At 39.9% G+C, this 19697-nt stretch overlaps 1 protein-coding gene across 1 annotated transcript in view; it reads right to left on the minus strand.

The window, feature by feature from the left end:
* The window catches only part of BMPR1B (bone morphogenetic protein receptor type 1B), a 387076-nt gene extending 372716 nt beyond the window's left edge, over positions 1-14360 (minus strand). Inside the window, exon 1 of the mRNA XM_081812132.1 lies at positions 14216-14360. The gene's annotated coding sequence lies outside the window, so the exon portion shown is untranslated. The remainder of the gene's footprint in view (positions 1-14215) is intronic.
* Positions 14361-19697: the final 5337 nt, after the last annotated feature.

Below are 19697 nucleotides of genomic sequence, written 5' to 3' on the forward strand. Positions count from 1 at the left end.
CAGTCAGCCTTTCTCTGTGCTCTCACAGAGCCTTCCCCATGCAACTACTGCTTCATACAGTTGTTATGCGTAGGTTTCTTCCCGCCTTCAGCAATCTTTCCAAGCTCTCAGGCTACCAAAGCTGAGTGCTGGTCATTTTACATTCTCAATAACTACCACAACATCTGGCTATAACAGGCCTTCAACATTTAAGCAAGGATTTAGAATCAGAAGGTCCTATGTTAGATACAGATTAGGGTTCAGATTAGGTCCTACCACCTGCTGAGTTCACTGTGCCTTAAATTTCTTCATCTGTTAAATGGAGATGACAATCACTATTACCAAAATTATTTAGCACATTGCCTGCAACATAAGAAAGACTCAAACACAGTAACCTCTTTTTTTTTGCTTGCTTACATAAAATTGCATTTCAACCATCCACACTGATGCTAAGTTTCATCTGTTTTATCCACTGTCTTTCAAATTTCTCTAATTTAGTGTTACATTTCTTGGTAATTTGGCAAAGTTGTGAGGTTTACATATGCTAAAGCATAAGGTCACTGAAGAATTTAGCAAATAAGGGGAGGTGGGGGGCACTAGCTTTGAATTTTTTCAGGGGTAATCATGTCTTGGCAAATTAAAAGATGGGTAGAACCTCAAGGGAAAAACCAGTGAATATACTACACCTATTTTTTTAAAGCCCCTTGACAAGGTACTACCACAAAAGTTATTCAAATGAAAAGTGTCACCAGAGAATTACAAGAACTTTTGCTGGAGAAACAAAGACAGTGGGGGAAAAAAAAAATGGCACCGCTTTGGCAGGAAAACTATAAATAGGGAAGGTGCTGGAAGTGGTCTTACTTAACATCTTTATAAATGATGTAGAAGAGGAAATGTAGATTAAATTTTCCAGGTCTGCAAAAGATACTTTTTCCAGTACATGAAGTGCCAAGTCAATGGGATAGCCTACAAGATGTCCAAAACTTTATGAGTTACTAGGAGGAAAACATCAAATAAGATTCAAAGTGGAAAACTATAGGGTTATGCATGTAGGGAAGGAAGTTACAGTCTATACTTCTCAGAATAATGGGCCTTAGTTATCATAAAAAGGAGTTTAAAAAGTCACTGCATTAACGTGTTCCCATGGCCAGCAAAGCTAACAATGGCACCAACATTACTCAAGAACAAAAAACACAGTTTTCATCCTATTTAAACCCACAGTTCATCTTTACTTGAAATACTACATGCAGTTCTAGTTCTACCACAGCCTAGCACTCCAAAAATATCTGTTGTCAAATGAAGAAATTTTAAGTTTAATTTCACCAAAAAAGAGAAAAGGAAAAAAATATTTGGAAGCTAAGGAAAATCCAGGGCACCTGGGTGGCTCAGTGGGTTAAGCATCTGCCTTCAGCTCAGGTCATGATCTCAGGGTCCTGGGATCAAGCCCCAAATCAGGCTCCCTGCTCAGCGGGGAGACTGCTTCTTCCTCTTCCTCTGCCCCTCCCCCTGCTTGTGCGCGCGCGCGCGCGCACACTCTCTCTCTCAAATAAATAAATCTTAAAAAAAAAAAAAAGCTAAGGAAAATCCAAGCAAATAAAAATAGATGATCAAGTTGACCACAGGAGAGTCTTCTGAAGGAAAACAAGAAAGATGAGCATTCTGTCAGCCTATGAAGGTGAAGACAACAAAACATTACAGATATCAAGACTCATGGGCTCCATACAATGACAGAAAGTATGAACAAGGCAAATACAGAACTAAAGAACTGCTGCTATACTTCAACAAGAATTCACAATCTGGTTGAGAGATGAAATATAAATATAAATCTAAGAAGTTAAACATAAAAAATTCTAATCAGTTTCAAAAAGAGGGTGGTGTATATAGAGAAAAACGAAGGTAACTGGAGGAGAGAAGACCGAATCTTAAACCTGAAAGCATGGAACACCAATCCCAGCCTTCCCTAAACACATTCCCTGATGGCACTGCCTAAAGAAAGAATAATAGACTGAATCAACCTGGCACTTAATAATACTCTCATCAACTTCTCATTTTGTCTTCCCCATACTCAGTCTATTTGTGCTCTGCATTTATTTTTTGACAGTGTCGCATCTGTAATTTTAAACATCTTTCCCCTTAGAGCAAGACTCAGTTCTCTCTTTGACACGTACAGCATCAAGTTCATTCATATTGCATAAATATTTAATAATTCCATTTGTAAGAAAGACATTATTCACAAACTAAAGATATAAAATATTATTGTTAAACTGCATTACACCTTCCTGGTTTAGGAGAGATGAGCCAAAAAAGGAAGTTACAGGCTCATGATAAGTCAGGCTGCATACTCGTTGAGTTTTAAGAAAAATGTTTAACATATAATAATAGCTTTCAAACCACAATTATAAAGACATGAGATTTCAAATAAAATAGGGGCTACAGAGTGTTTGGAGACAACCTATAAAATGCAACTACAGATTTTTGTATACCAAAGAGACTGTATAAAGGAATAAAAATTATCTAGATCCAAATAATATCTACAATATATTTTATATAATATGTCCATGCCATTTGTGAAATTTTTTTTAAGATTTTTTTATTTACTTATTTGAGAAACAGAGAGAGAGTGAGCACAAGTGGGGGGAGGGGCAGAGGGAGAACGATAAGCAGACTCCCTGCTGAGCAGGGAGCCCAATGTGGGGCTCCATCCCAGGACCCAAAGCCAGGACCTGAGCCAGTCAGGTGCTCCAGGCCATTTTTAGTTTTAGCTATAAGAACGCATTTCTTAAATGTTTAAAACATGGACATTTCATAAAAATATTGAGTAGAATTATAGTTAAATAAGTGATTTCATAACAAAATAGAAATTTATCTTGCTGTTATTACCAGTCTATGATATTATTAAAGTATTTTAAGATTATGTCTACAGATTATCAAATCATTTCAATTATGCTAACTTAGTTAAAACTCCAATCAGTCAAAGGATATAAAGCTAGTAAGGACCTTGGGAATACTCTACAGGTTCAGAATCCTAGAAATGAGCATGTTTTAACCCCTCTGGCTCAGAAAAAATAGTCAGAAGAAATGATGTTTTCAAATCAAGTGCAAAATTGAGAGAAAAACAGAAGGGGAGAGGGAAGGAAAAGTAGAATGGTGTGGAGAGTAAAAAGAATACAAATGAGCATTCATGTATTAACAAAATAGCTGCAATTCTAACATCCAGATTGTGGAAGATAAAGCAAATTTGTTTTAAAAGCTAAATATGTTTTAAATATCTTTAAACTGCTAAACATGAAGTAACAAGAAATAAAGGCATTACGTTATAGTCCTTGAGCCAAAGCATATAAAACATGTCCCCATGCTGTTGATCGCAAAGTATAAATTTTCCAACTAAAAAACTTGAAAACTAAGTTTTCCTAAGCAGTTTTCAATTTCTTCATAGCTCTGGAAAACAACAGATTACAATGTAAGAGAATGCAGAAAATGTAGTGCACAAAATCTTTGATGTACCTGAAATGGAGAAGGTTTCAAGGCAATACATTTTTTAAGAACTCTTGGATCACCTGCCATTTTTACAAATAACAGCACCTGCTTTTATTAGTAAAGGAGTCAAAACTTAAATTCTACAAAACATTTTTCGGGAGAAGTTAATTTATATACGACTTATCTTAGCCTTAACATACTCTACAGAATACTAAAATGATAAAATTTAAGTTTAAGTTATAGAATTAACTTCTTACACCATCTGTATTTAAAGAAGAAGTATACATTATTCATAAATATACATAATTATGGGGTAGGAAATGACTAATTTGCCTACAAAAATCACAAGGCTTTGATGACTGAAGCAAGGAGTGAATCAGGTCCATTGAGAATTACTAAGAAAAACATAATCAGACATAAATGCCACAGAATACAAAGATTATTTTCCAAATTGGTTCCAGAAACAATTCCTAGGTAAATTTCCATAAAAAGCTAATTTAACTCAATTAAACAGTGTAGCATGGTTTTCCTCTTTAAAAAAGAGTTTAAATATTTTCATTTGCTAAAGATATTAAAGATAAGTGTTTTAAAGAGGGACTGATTTAATCTTGAGTGAGATGAGGATTCAAAATTGTTGAAGGACCTCTGAACGAAAAAGGACTTCGTGAGCAGATATATTTTAATCACTACAGCATAAATCCATCATTTATGAAGTACACAGAGTAAAACTTACAATTAGAATTTTTTTACATCCTGCCATATAAATACAATATTATTTCCCACTCAAAATTATAAGACAAAATAATTAGAGACACTGCTTGTCCCCCGTATTAGTACATTATTAGAGCCCTACCTCCAACATGCAATGAAGGAAACAGATTTATCATTTAAAAATTGAATAGTTAAAATTTATTTTGGATAATTCAGGTTTCCCTGGGTAACATTTCCTAGTTAATCTCAAGATTATATAAGTTCACTCACAGTCTCTCAGGATGAGTAAGAAATGCCTCCAAAGCAGCCTGGTCATGGATTCTTCTGCGTCCATCTGGCTGCTGGCTAGAACACTGGAATGACTCATAAAAATGAAGCAACCTGAGGTCACCTACTCCAGGTCTTTTAAAAAGAATTGCCAACTGCTTACCAGGTGGTTCCAATTTCCGAATGAGAGAGAAACTCATTCTAGATACACCATTTTATTTTCATATTGTCTCTGGCTACAGAATTTGGGGAGTAAGGAAGGAAGCTCTTTTGAAATGTAGATTACTAATCATCTGAAAGCCAGAAATCACTACATTTCTTGGATTAAGAATATTATATAAATAAAGTCAAGTGAAAAAAAGAAAGGCAGGACACAAAACCGTCTTATATTATGCTCCCAATTTTGTAAAGGAAAAAAAAAAAGACCTGAAATGTTAATAGTGGCTATTTCTGGGTAGTGGAAGAATGAGTGATTTTTATTTTGTTACAGTTTCCTGTATTCCCCAAGTTCATGTCAATGAATACACATTCTTCACTATTAGAAAAAAATAAAAGTAGCTTTTTAGAAAATATCATACACTATAAAGTTTGGGTTCAATAAGCCCCAGAGGTCCAGGGTATACTTACATCTATACTGGCAAAAAGTCTTTCTCTGGGTAAGAAAAATATTCATTTTACTTTTAAAAAGAAAAAGGGAAAGAAAAAAACCCCAAGAACTCCATCCCTACTCCAGGATAGGTGTGACACGTAGAGGAAAAAATCCCGGCCACAAGAATGGTCCCTTTCTTTCAGGAGACAATAGACTGGTGAAATGTTTAGTCAATTATTTATATCAACTTTTCCCGAAGTATGTTCTGAGGAATACTAGTTTAATGCTAGCATGGAATATATGCAAAGAAAAATACAAGTCCCATGATCAAATCCCCCTTGGGGGATTGCCACAATGCACACTAACATAACACAGGCTCACAGAAGGATTGCAGTTTGAAAATGTCAGCAATTCCCCGATTTCTTTGCTCATTTATTTATTTATCAAATGCTTCTGTGGTGTTTACTACCTGCTTGGCATTGTTCTAGACCCTTTACAAATACTCTTCTAAGCCTCAAGTAAACGTATTAAGTAATCACTATTATTGTCATCCCCATTTTACGGATGATGCAGAGACAGACAAGATTCAGTCACTTGCCCAAAGTCAAACAGCTAACAAGCAAGAGAGCCAAGATTCAAAGCCAGTCAGACCCCAGAGTCCCCACAGTTAACCAGCTGGCAATGCTGCTGCCCATGGGATCCTTCTTGGGTTACACACCTGACATTCACAAAACCACTGTTAGGCCTAAAAATTTCTGGAATATAACTACTAAACAAAAGAAGTTTGATCAAATTTTTCCTCTCTGTTGTCATTTAGTTTTATCAGACATAATTCAAACGAGTTTTGATGAAATAAAAATCCACAGAACTTAAGTCATTTCTATACTTTCAAGTTCCAAGAAACTCATAATTTCCAGAGGTTATTTATGTGGTAGCATTATTGGCCATTTTCTTCAGGCCTATCTAACTTTTTAAAAATCCTAATAAATATAACCACCAGTGATCATTAGGGATCAGGTTATACGTTAAATGTTATGTTTTAAAACGAATAGACTGATGTACAATGGTGTTGTCAATGTATGGCTAAGTGAAAAATGCAAGTAACAATCTATGGTACCTTACTTTTGTTTAAAAATACATAAAAACACACAAGAAAACTCTTAAAGGGCATATACATGTATATCAAAATACTACTTTAAGGTAATGATCTAAGGTAACTGTAGGATTACCTGCAATTTCTACTTCTCCCACCAAGATTTATTAGTTGTGGCATTTATGAAAAGCTTTTAAAATTCACAGATAAAGAGGGGCACCTGGGCGGCTCAGTCGTTAAGCATCTGCCTTGGGCTCAGGTCGTGATCCCAGGGTCCTGGGATCGAGCCCTGAATCAGGCTCTCTGATGCTACACCCCCTGCTTGTGCACTCTCTCTCTGTCAAATAAATAAATAAAAATCTTTTTTTTTTTTAAAGATTTCACTTATTCATCTGACAGAGACAGACACAGCGAGAGAGGGAACACAAGCAGGGGGAGTGGGAGAGGGAGAAGCAGGCTTCCCGCGGAGCAAGGAGCCCGATGCGGGACTCGATCCCAGGACTCCTGGATCATGACCTGAGCCGAAGGCAGATGCTTAACGACTGAGCCACCCAGGTGCCCCTAAATAAAAATATTTTAAAAAAATGTTTAAAAAATAAATAAAAATTTAAAAATAAATTAAAAATTCACACACAAAGAGCCTGGAAAACAGATACAGGTCAACAAATGCCACTTAGAAACGCCCCATTCAGGTGCTTACGATATCAAGCAAATGAGAATCCTTCCTATTACTCTCTCCCACTATTCCCTGTTTATCTCCTTCACAGCCCTAATCACAAACTTGATTTGTAAATACTGTTTAGTTTTTTATTTCCTGCCCCTTCCAATCCTCATCCCAAATAAGGGTAAACATCTGCCCTTTTGTATCCACGATGCCTTGCACAATGCCTGGCCCCAAATACTAACTCTGCAAATATGCACTGCATTAGTGAATGAATAAAAGAGTCAATGAAACAATCAAATTACGTATATATAGGAGGTATATGGATGACTCAATTTAAGTGTGTTTTTTTTTTTAAGGTTTTATTTATTTATTTGACAGAGAGAGAGAGAAAGAGAGCACACAAGCAGGGGAAGCAACAGGCAGAGGGAGAGGGAGAAGCAGGCTCCTGGCTGAGCAGGGAGCCAGATGCGGGACTCCATCCCAGGACGCTGGGATCATGAACTGAGCCCGAAGGCAGACACTTAACCGACTGAGCCATCCAGGCGCTCCTAATTTCAGTGTTTAAACCAATAAATTTGTTGACAGAATTATTTATATAACATCTTAGGTTTTCTATGCCACCATTGCATGAATAGAAGCATAAAAGGTGGAGTGAAAAGCAGATGCCCAATAGAGGTAAGAGTGGCCAAGGCTTTCAGAAGCTGAATCAACAGAAAATGAGATCCTAACTGTTACAACTTCTGATAAGTTGAAGAGGATTTATTTATAAGCAAACAATTTAATAAGATATAGACAGGAGTGTAAAAGAACCTTGAAGGGTAGTGCAGTAAAGTGGGGTAGTAAAAGCAGAGGGGCTATTCCAGAGATTACTGGAAGGACAGAATGATAGAAGGAAGCCTACTTTATGAGAAGCAGTGCCTTTCAGTGCAGGGACACAGGCAGCCAAAGTTGATGTAGCAGAGAAGAAGCCAAGAGAATACCCTCTTCTCTACCCTCCCTCTAATCTCCTGCTCCAGCTCCCCAGTGACCTAAGCCGGCTGGAAATGAGAACAGTTCACCCAGGTATTGTCTTGGGCAGAGAGCATAAGGTAGAAGGGTTGAGAGTGGATCTGAAGAGGCAAACAAAACACTTCTGACATAAAAGGCAATGGGCATAATGCAGGAGGTTTTTAACAAAAAGGAGTTAGACAAGAAGAGAAGACCATTCAGATACAGAAGGGACTCCTGACTAATTGAAAAGGACTAAAACATTGAAAGAACTGCTAAATACATTAAAAAATAAGGTAATACCAAGTTGTTTGCAACCCCATTCGAGTAGAGCAGTACATTCAGTAATAAGAGGAAGGATTTAGGGATAATCCCTCATTCTGTGCACTATTATGGCTCAATGCTTATTGGACAACAGAATAGTAGCTTATTCCCAGAAGAAGAACTGGTAATTTAGTATCTTTTATAGATGATTGTCAAATACATTAGTTAGATAAAACTCACTGATTTCTATCAAGATATTAATTTAGACAAAGGCACCATCACTATAGACTTCCTTGGAATAATTTTAGATTCATAAATCAACAAATTAACTAGTGACAGATGTGTCTGTCCTTGTTTAAGTCCATGTGTATGTAACTGCTATAAAAATGACGAAAATGTTTATCTCAAGACAGCCAGGCAAGAAAGGTTATGAAGAGATATACTGGATTGTATCTTTCTTCCTTTAGTCAATAAGGAAATACAACCTTCAGAAAAATCATTTCCAAACTTGCTACTTAGTATCTTCTGAAGCTGAAGGCACATGCAGTCATATATTTGCTGAAAGACGAGAGAAATAAAGATGGCTGAATCAAAACTACACGTCCTCTAGTAGACTGCATCCAACAACATTCCACAAATATTCACTGAATGCCTTCTATATACTAGCCCTTTGCAAAGGGCTGGGATACAGGATGGGTGAGATCCACATCTAACAATGCAGACTTTACAGTGAAGTTCTTAGAGAAGCGTGTAGTTTTCAAAGCTGAGGGGTAGAGTAAAATGCCACTGAAACCTGATTAGAGGAATTCTGACTTGCTTCCTTTCCTTTGTAAGCAGAACACAAATTGTATGCAAAATGAAATGATGTTAGTTGAAAGAGTCAAGACTCCCTGGGTAGTCCAAAGATCACCCTGAGCCCTAAAGAACTTGGCCACAACAATTCTCAGGATATTCTGCAACCCCTAAGTCAAAATGCTTGTAGCCCAGGAGATATTTGGAGGAAGGTTAAGGAAGTGAGGGAACTGAAGTGCCAAGGTCTACAATGTAAAAGTAAAAGCAACTATTGAGCCAGGGGATTGCTGCAATGTAGGTCAAGGGAGGCGGGGCGGGGGGGGGGGGACACAGGGAGAATGATTCAACTCAGTGACTCTTATTCAGTAATAAGAACAATGTCTGATCAGTTTCTCTGGGTTCCACCCTTGGCCAAACCACCAAACTATCAGCTAGATCCTTCTCATAGTCTCCCTCACTGTCTTACTTCAGACTTTCTTGCTCACACTACAGACGTGCTAAGTCATACTTCTCTGTATAAAATCCTCCAGGGTGGTTCAATAAGATAGTCTGAATAAAATGCATACTTCATTACATGGGCCTGGCTACCTCTCTGACCTCATTCTTACCATTTCCTCTACTTGCCCAGATCCAATCGCACTGACCAGTGTGTGTCCAACTTGCTGCTACTTTAGAGACAGCTTTGATGTTCCCTCTGCCAGGAAGCTCTCTTGGATTTTCACTAGGCTGGCCTTCTGGGTGTTCAGGGACATCCTCAGGGTAGGCCTTCCTCAACCACCCCATAAGAAGAATAGCCCCAGTCACTTGCTATCACACTACCCTGTCATATTTTCCTAATATCAATCTTCACCATTAGAAATGATCTTACTCGGGGCGCCCGGGTGGCTCAGTCGTTAAGCGTCTGCCTTCGGCTCAGGTCATGATCCCGGGGTCCTGGGATCGAGCCCCGCATCGGGCTCCCTGCTCCGCGGGAAGCCTGCTTCTCCCTCTCCCATTCCCCCTGCTTGTATTCCCTCTCTCGCTGTGTCTCTCTCTGTCAAATAAATAAATAAAATCTTTAAAAAAAAAGAAATGATCTTACTCATGTGCTTCTTCATGGTTGTTTTCACTCTCTAGAACGCAAGTTCTAGGACACTGAGAACCTTGTGTCTCTTATAGCTACAGTGTCCCTGAGGTATATAATAATGCCAGGCAAAGAGTAGGCTCTCAAACATTTAAGTAAAATGAATGTAATTAAGCTCACTGGCCTGTAAGGTAGATGTTCGAAAAATCATGAAAACAGATTACTGCCCGATGTACATTATATAATACCCTTTCTTTAATCTTAACAGTATAGAGGAACTTAATACTCAGAAGCGACAAATTTTGTCCCTCTTGCCCACTCCCAAATCTTCATTTATTTCTCTCTCCAGACTCTATCTCTAATAAGTTTTACTTTTCTTCAATTTTAATTATTAATTCAGAGTGAATGCCTTTTAAATACATTATTTCTAGCCCTGTCCCCTCCTTCCTCCGAATTCTAGGTGCCTCACTATGTATTCGAACACTTCTACTTCAATTTCTGCCATCACCTCACATTTAGCATATGAAAATCTGAAATGAGTATCTCTCAGGCAAAATCAGCTTCTCCTTCTATCCTGAGAACTTTCTCAACCATCCTCCAGATGCCCGGATTTAAAAGCTAGAAATTATCTTGATTATGAAATTCAACAACTGTAAGGGAGATTGGAAGAGTAAGTGGTCTTGAAGCTTTTTTTAAACTGTGTTAGCCTTTTTTCAAACAAAAGCTCACAGGGAAGTCTGATATGTAAAACAGATGAATATGCAGTTGTTCTGGGAGTTAACCGGTGGTCTCTGAACAAAAACTTCAAAAAGCGCCCCTAATCTGGTCCAAACTTCCTTTCTTTTTTCCCTACCCCCCATTCAACACATGCACAGAAATTTATAGAGAAGAAAATTTAATCCAGAGACTCTGAATCTTCTTTTCAGGTAGAAATAAACAATCTGCCCGAGATGACACAGCCCCAACACGATGCTCAGCGTAAGAGCACTTAGAAATCAGTGTTCTAAAACACAAAGATGACCTCCATGACTATGTATGACCAGTGATTACCAGTTATTGCAAAATGGTAAGTTTCATGCGTGACTTTCATTGGTAAGCATGAGAAGAAATCTTCAGAGTTTAGACAGTAATTGTTAGCTCCTGGTAATAGATTTCTCCATATCTAGTGAAAGAAGGCAAGCAGGGAAGTCCAGGAAAAAGGACTGTGGCTTCATTGTCTATTGCTGAACAAGGTTTTCAAATGGTTTAGGCCTCATACTCTTCATCTTTAATAGTAATGTGTGTGAGGAGATGCTTTCTAAGCTTCTTCCATCCCTCAGTCTGTGCTCTTTTCAACTAGACTGTAGTATTTCCCTTGAGCTACTGCACCCACAGAGAATTAGCATCACAAGTTACAGACAAATCATCCTTCCAGAATTTTCTGACCATCTATCATACGGCAGGTATTGCACTGGGCATCCGAAATTCAGAGAAGGAAAGAAAAGCGACACTGTTTTACCTCAATGAAAAGACAGCCCGGTGAGGAAGTCAAGCAAGTAACCAGACAGCAGAGGTAAACACAGAGAGAGAGGTGTGCACAGAAGCCGGAGAAGCAGACATGAGGAGGCTTACGAAAACGAGGCAAGGAGGGGCGCCTGGGTGGCTCAGTTGGTTAAGCGACTGCCTTCGGCTCAGGTCATGATCCTGGAGTCCCGGGATCGAGTCCCGGGATCGAGTCCCGGGATCGAGTCCCACATCGGGCTCCCTGCTCAGCGGGGGGGGGGGTCTGCTTCTCCCTCTGACCCTCCTCCCTCTCATGCTCTCTGTCTCTCATTCTCTCTCTCAAATAAATAAATAAAATCTTAAAAAAAAAAAAAGAAAACGAGGCAAGGCTCTGCCAGGTTGGAGTGGGTGACAACAAACTTCAGATTTGGATGATAAATCTGAGTTGAACACTGGAGTGTCCTATATATACCAAAAGATATCACATTCTAAGTTCCCTTACAGTTTTAAATAACAAAAATCAGCATTTACTGTAATAAAAATGTTTTATCAGGCCATCTCACACGGTTTTCAAAGTTTATGAGGAAAAAATTAAGTCAATTTCCTCTTAATAAATATTATTTAACGACTGGAACATTTTGAGGGACATATATGAACACACCATGAGTAGAGGCAGCACGTCACTCAGGGACAATAATCTACCAGGGAATTCAGAAAACCCTGCCCAGGCTAAATACCGTGCAGCACCTGGCAGACAAGGTGGCAAAGCCCCTATAAATAGTGATGATTCACTAAGGTGACATAAATCAGGATTTTAACTCACCAAAAGCTAACATTTTGATTTAAAATACCAAATCAGTGCCATTAAAATTCATCAGGAGACCCTAGCACATGAGTAATGAGATCATATCAACTTATATCTCCTGACCAAAAGGAAAAGGTGGTTTTCTAAATGGTATTTGAGATTGGACAAATAACACACTGTATCAAGTTTTGTAGCCCTAGGCCATATTTTGCTAAAAACAAAGGTACATTATGCATGACTAAAGAAAACAGTGAAAATCAGAGCAATTAATTTCCCGGCTATGTTTCCCATAAAAAACCATCACTACTATGATTTGCTTACAGCACACAACCTTTTTTTTTGCATCACACAATGATCTAAGTGTGTAATAACTTGCATATTTCACTAAGATATAATATCCTTCAAAATGTCCTTATAGTGAAAGTTTTCCAAGGAAACTATTGATCTCTGGAACGTCTCATGTTTTAAAATTACCGACAAATCCTTTCCTATTTTCTTTGCACTTAAAAATAATTCTTCGTGATCACTGGAGTGTAAAGAGGTATAAGAGTACAAAGACCGAATATTTTCTTAAAAACAAATGTCCCAGTTGATACAGGACATTCCTCATAATTTTCTCAAAACAATAATTAGGAGAGCTGTCACTAGGATCCTAAAAAATATATGTAAGAAACACAGATATTAGTTGGCATCAGTTTAGGATAGCAAGAAATTTTCATAAATGCTTCTTCAAACTATTTGCAAATACTTTGCAGCTGACTCCTCTCATTATTGGAGGCTTTCGTGTTTCTTTCCACAATTCAGAAACCTTTCTCAGGTGGTTCTGCTTCGCTGCAGATATGTTTGGTACATTCTCTTTATATGTTGGAGGCAATTAAGCAGCTCTCTTCTTCTGTTTCCTTTCATTGGCACCTCTGTGGCTGCTCAGTCGCTGACCTCACCTTGGTGGAAAGGTGACTAAGAAAAGAGCAATTCCCACTAACTCAAGGAAACCACAGAGTTCCCATTCTATGGAGAACAAATACGAAGGACCCAGAATCCAGCTGGAGTGGTGCAGCTCAAAGGAATAAGACACCACACTGGACAACTTCCGGAGGATCTTCTCTCCTGTCTGCAACCCTAACACCGCAAGGGACAGACAGAAACATGGAGCCCCGACAGACACAGTCACGAGTAGATTGATGGGCGCTGAGAGCGAGAGACCGAGAAAAGGAGAGACAGCGGAGGCAAGCCCCAGAAAGCCTGCAAAAGAGAGTCACGGAAAGAGTGCAGGAGACAGAGAGGGAAGAAGATAAGGAGACAGAGAGGGAGGGACGCGAGACAGAGAAGGGGGTGGGGAGAGGGAGACACACAGACCGAGGGAGAAACAGAGGAGGTGGGGAGAGGGGGAGAGACGAATAGAGAATGGGAAGGAGAGAAACACCGGAGAACATTAACACAGACAGCAAGAGACAGAGGAAAAGAGACCGGCAGTAGCGGCAGAAACGCACCGCCGAGTCCGAAACACCGGAGCAGCCCGCCGCGCACTTTCTCCCGCAGCAAAGCTTAGTCTCTGGAGGCTTCCGAGGCAGGTGGCTCCGCAGAGCTGGGTGCCTGCGGGTCCTGCCTCCCCGGCCGCCCCTGCCTCCCCGGCCGCCGGGCTCCCTCCCATTTCCCCCATTACGGGGCTGCCCTTCGCTCGCCCTCCCGCCCCATCCCTCGGGGCGCAGGTCCCGACTCCCCGCCTCGGCGCGTCCCTCCTTCCCCAACTCCGGAGCACGTGTCCCGCCCGCAGCCGCCGCTGCCCCCAACTCCTGGCCGGCACCGGCACGAGGTTTCGGGGTCCCGGCGGCGCCGCTCGCGCACAAAGGCCGGGAGCCACCTCCTGCCCCGCTCCCCGCCGCCGCCCCACGGCCGCGCTGCACGTTCTCCTCCTCTCCCTGCGCGCTGGGTCCCGTTCGGGGCACCGCCACCGGCTCCGCGCCGCCCCTCTGCCCACGCCGGCCCGGCTGCCTCCCGCTCGCTCGCAGGCACGGAGCCCCGCGCGCCCGCCCGCGCCTTACCCGCCGCTGAGCTCCCGGCACCGGCGTCCTGAGCGCCGCTGTCCCCGCGGTCCCCCGACCTGTCCGGGCGCCCAGCGCAGGCCCCACGCCAACTCCGCGCCCCGCGCCGGGCCGCACCGTCAACTTCTGGCAGTCGCGGCCGGTCTGCCGCCGCCGCGGGACTTTTTTTTTTTTTTTTTTCCCTCTCGCTCCTCGGCTGCCTCTGGATTTTTTTTTTTTTTTTTTTTTTTCACTTGCCCTCTCCAGCTCCCACTAGTGATTGGAGACTGAGAGCCAAGTACTTAGCGGAGGGATTACACTTCTCGACGCACTTGGAGCTGCCCCAGCTCGGCTGCCTGTGTGAGGAGTGGTGAGCGGACTTGGGGAGCTGCGCTGTTCACGCCCTTCCACAGCCCTGGATGGTGGGGGAACTTCCACAGCTTCGCCCGCGGCGCGAGCATCACTGCCTTGCAGTGCGAGGTCCCTTCTTGGTCATGGATAAGAAGGAGTTTGAAAAAAAGGCTAGGTTTGAAGAACGAAGATTCGTGGAATTACTGGGCATCGAGAGCTGAAAGGGGCTCCCAAAGATGATCCCGCGCAGTGGATTTAAACTCAGGGCCACTGACACTTTTGAGAAGTCAATAAAATGTTGACGCACCTCGTAAAAAATACACATACACATCAAATTATGTCTGCTCTTCTGGGCGGGGCTTTAGGAACTCTGAAACAGACAGTTGGACCTCCTAGGGAAATGAAATATTTCCTTTCCTCAAATATTTTTAAACTGGTAAAAAATAAAATAAAACGCCTTCCGTTTATATTTGATGAAATTTTACAATTATTTTGGAAAAGTATGTAACCTCTTTGTGGTCTCCTTGCTAAAACTTTCAGGGTTGAAATATTTTCTAAGGAAGTAAATATAAATTAAGTTAGTCTGCAGTCTTTCAGGAGATTTGGGGAGAAGTAAAATTAGCTGTTTTGCCAACTCTATCTCCCAGGGGGATATTTCCTGACTTCCATTTTTTTTTCCCGATGCCTTTCAGCTGCCTACTCTCAGAATTAATTTCCTTTCTTTGAAAATTTTTCCATTTTCTAAATAAACTTATAACTCCTCCCTAGTCACCAAATGTGTGATTTGAATAACTTAATACAATTGCATTCTGACCTCGCTTTTTTCCAATTTTCTTCACCTCTGTCTCTATTCTCTATTTAATTCTTGGTAAGTCTTTTTCTTTCAACTCCTCCCTTTTCTAAAATTATTCCCATTACCTTTTTTATGTTAGGCATTAAATATAATCCTCTGAACTCATCAATAATTGAATTGTGTATAAATTTCTCTTACAAAGCTCCCACTGAGGAACAGGTGACACTCCAGGCATTTGTTGAGGAGCTTGTCTAATATGGGCACATTTCTTCCAAAGAAATATTAGGATCCCCGAGAAAGTATATTTGCCCCATAATGTACCTGAACCATAATATTATCACGACTAAACTGAATTCTGGTGCCTGGTGCCAGACTGGAAGGAGAAAGTTCTGCCTAATGTAACACTAAAAAATGTTCAAAACAGGCAGCCTTTGTCATTAGCATCATTTTGCCTTCCTTACTCAACCTTCGTATCTAGTCCCTGGTGCCCATTCAATTGACCCTCACCTCCAGTCCTCTCTGCTCCTAAATTCTTTCACTCCTGGTCCTCAGTCCTATTTCCTATTATCTCCACACTGATATTAACCAGGTTTAAACAGAAAAGAAATCTCATTTAATCAGTCCCCTGTATTGGGTGAATTACTGATAACTTTTATTTGGCAAAGGGATTTCTTTTCTCTTAGAATTTCTGTCCTCACACATGGCAATGAAATATCAGACATTATGGGAGCAGACAGTGTTTGGGTATATGTATCTTTTTGAAAGCTGTGCTAAGGATTGTCTTTCCTTGGCTTAACTCTATTCAGCAAATAACCTAAGCATCTACTGGACATAAGACAGTGACCCAGGGAATATAGCATCTCTGGATAGGGAAGACACAAATTCCATTTCAGTTGACTTATAAATAAGCAGATGTTTTTAAATTATAAGATACCAAAAAATTCCAAATCAACAGGAATAAAGAAATTTCTATAGTTTTTCATTAAAGAAAAAAAGCACTCTGAGAGAATCAGAGAGAACGCCATCAAGGAAACTGTGTTTGAAGTGGGCCTTAGAAAGTAGCATTTAAATAGGCTTGGGATGGGGAATCTGAGGTTTAAGCCATTCAACAATCAACATTTATTGAGTACCTATGGCATGCCACAGACTGGTGTTTGAGATTCAAACCCTGCCCATTCCTTCTTGAAACTCACAGAAGAGACCATATATATATTATATATACTCTCTCTCTATGTATATATATATATTTTTTTTTTTTAATTAGAACATTCTGTAAGAAGCACAGTAATCAATACATGAACACACAACTACTGGAGCACAGAAAAAGCAACTATTCTGCCTGGGAATGTCAGGAAAAACTGCACAGAGTGGTCGCATCTTATCAGGGTCCTGAAGGATCTGTAGAGACTAAAGCACAGTTGGAAAGAGAATAAGCATTTTAAGCAGAGGGAACAGTATGAAAAAAAGCATAGTGCATTTAGGGAACAGCTGGTAGCTCAGTGCTGCTACCCAAGTTGTGGGGAAAAGGTGCAGCCAATGAATCTCAGGCTAAGGAGGGTTCAGGAATGACCTTGTCAGAAATGGTAACGAAATTGATGCTTCCTTGTTAGGTGATAGGAAAGCATTAGAGATCTTAAAGTAAAGAGTTAAGTGCTAGAATAGAATTTTCAGAAGATCATTTAGAGGTACCTAGAGAGGGTGCTCGCTTCGGCAGCACATATACTAAAGTTAGAGGTACCTAGAGAGGGAGAAATGGAAGCCCAGAACCAGTTAGGAGTCTATTATGTAAAGAGTGAAGATCTGAACCAAGACAGTGACATGGCTACCAAGATCAAAAGCAGACTTGAAAGACAGTTCAGATAGAGTTATAGAAGCTGATCCCCTGTGTTGCAGCCTGGGATGATGGTGCTTTTAAAGGCAAGAGGGACCACAGGGTAGGGGAAGCTATTGAAAAGAAGAGGAGGGAGGGTTAGTTTGGTGGAATGATAATTTTGAACAAAAACACAATTTCTTTTTTCATCTAATTGTAAAAGTAAATCATATAAAAGTTCCAGGTATCTCAGGAGAGAACAGCAGGACAGCAAAGGTAAGGACTCTCAAAGAATTCGCAAGCTTATTTCCCATTAAGGAAGGCATTTGCTCAGCTCTGCTAGACTCAGACTACTTGGGGAATTTATATGCAGCTAAATAGGACAGACCTGAGAAACAAAGTAATGCAGGGAGCTTGCTTCTGTGTTTTCAGCTTCCCTTCTCCAACTGTTTCCTCTTCATTGGTATCCTTACTCCCACATGTTTCCCTTTTCCATCTCCTCTCTTTGAAAACTATAAAGGATCTGACAACCATTAATTTATTATCATTAATTAATGCATACTATGTTAAGTAACATTCTAGAGCACGTGCTTTTAAATTGCTTTCTCTAAATGTGGAATAAAATGTCTCATTTTTGAGATCTTTTGGGAATCATATTAAAGAAATATTTCAGCAGAAGCAAGAAATCTTTCTTTCTCCACAATTGATACAGCTGTGGCTGTCGTTTGACCCACTGCTAATGTGTTGACTTTGCATACTCAAGAAAAGAGATTAAATCTCTCAACAACAGGAATACTTAAATCCTCACTTGTTAATATAAGAATGTATAAGTATTGTTGAAATATGTAGCTTCTATAATAAAAGCCATATTGAGCGATCATCGTGTGCTAGGCACACTACTAAGTACTCCATACATATTAACATACTGAGGTCTCATAATAAAATAGGTACTATTTTATTCCCATTTTACAGATGAGGAAACTGAAGAACAGAGAAGTTAGGTAACATGTTGAAGGCCATGCTATGAAATAGAAGAGGCAGGATATGAACTTAGGCAGTATGGCTACTCACCTCAGCCAGTACTAAACTACTCTATAGGAGTAAGAACAGTTTTAAGTACCCAATGAACAGACACTAGACAAAAATACCTTGAATCTAGGGGTGCCTAGGTGGCTCAGTTGGTTAAGCAGCTAACTCTTGATTTCGGCCCAGGTCATGATATCAGGGTCCTGGGATGGAGCCCTGCATCAGAATTCTCTCTCCCTCTTCCTCTGTTCCTACCCCCCTCTCTAAAATAAGTAAATAAATCTTAAAAAAAAAAAAAAAAAAGAATCTATGAGCCTGATCCTAGAAAGTATGAAAAGGCAAAATACTTGAGTCCTTTATATTTTGTTATGTGGTTTCCTGAGCTCCTTGGAAAGGTAACAGCTGGGGGAAATCTGGTGATGCCAGGAACATGGGAAGCAATAGGGTTCATGGCTTTTAAAATTTCCCTCTCTTGTCAACAGAGTGCCCTTGGTTAGGCCCTCTGCCAAGTTGTGAACTCCCTGAGAATCCCTTCCCTGTCTTTTACTACTTCCCCCAACTACTTTTTCTTTTAAACACACCACTTTCATTAGATAGAAATGAGTGAGTTTAGCTCAAAAATCAGATTTTTTTCATGTTGTATAGTGGATTGCATCATAAAGTAGTGAGATTCCCATCACAAGTATTCAAGCAGAGGTAAAGATTGACTATTGTGGAAGGTGTTCCTACAGTGGGTGAGAGGGCAGACCAAAAACCTCTAAGAGTCCTTTCTACTTTCTGAGTTTATATTTAACATCGTTAATGTGAATAACTCAAAATATTAACACAAATATCAACATTAATATAATTTATTTAATTATAAATATTAATATATAATTAAATACATTTAATAAACTAATGCAAATTAATATATTTCTAGCAATTCACTCTGGTACATAACATGTCAGTCATAATCTCACAATTAAAATACACTTCAAATTACCACCAAACTCATGGCCTAAAACTTCTACTCTATTTTCTGGTGTTCTCTGTTTTATACAAAACAACTGTGATTGTAAACAGGAAAAAATAACACAGATTCTAGTTCAATAACAAATTAATGTTGTTCAATATGAAAGTTCAAGAAAAACAGAATTCCTCAACTGAAATGGGAACAAGCCATGAAAAACACTGAAGTAAAAATGCTAAAATGATTTTGCTTTCTTGTGCTGTCAACACTGTTCCAGTTTTTCTTTTTTTTTCAAGATTTTATTTTATTTATTTGTCAGAGAGAGAGAGCACAAGTAGGGGGACCAGGAGAGGAAGAAGCAGGCTCCCTGTTGAGCAAGGAGCCCAATGTGGGATTCGATCCCAGGACCCTGGGATCATGACCTGATCCAAAGGCAAACACTTAGCCGACTGAGCCACCCAGGTGTCATATTCTAGTTTTTCTTAATAAAAACAGATATTAAGCAGATATTAATATCTACCTATTTAAAAACTGCCAAATTATCCAGGTTCTGACATAAATTAATCCCTTTGAA

The sequence above is a fragment of the Leptonychotes weddellii genome, chromosome 2, assembly GCF_054177405.1.
Source record: "Leptonychotes weddellii isolate Sample4059 chromosome 2, ASM5417740v2, whole genome shotgun sequence".
Lineage (NCBI taxonomy): Eukaryota > Metazoa > Chordata > Mammalia > Carnivora > Phocidae > Leptonychotes > Leptonychotes weddellii.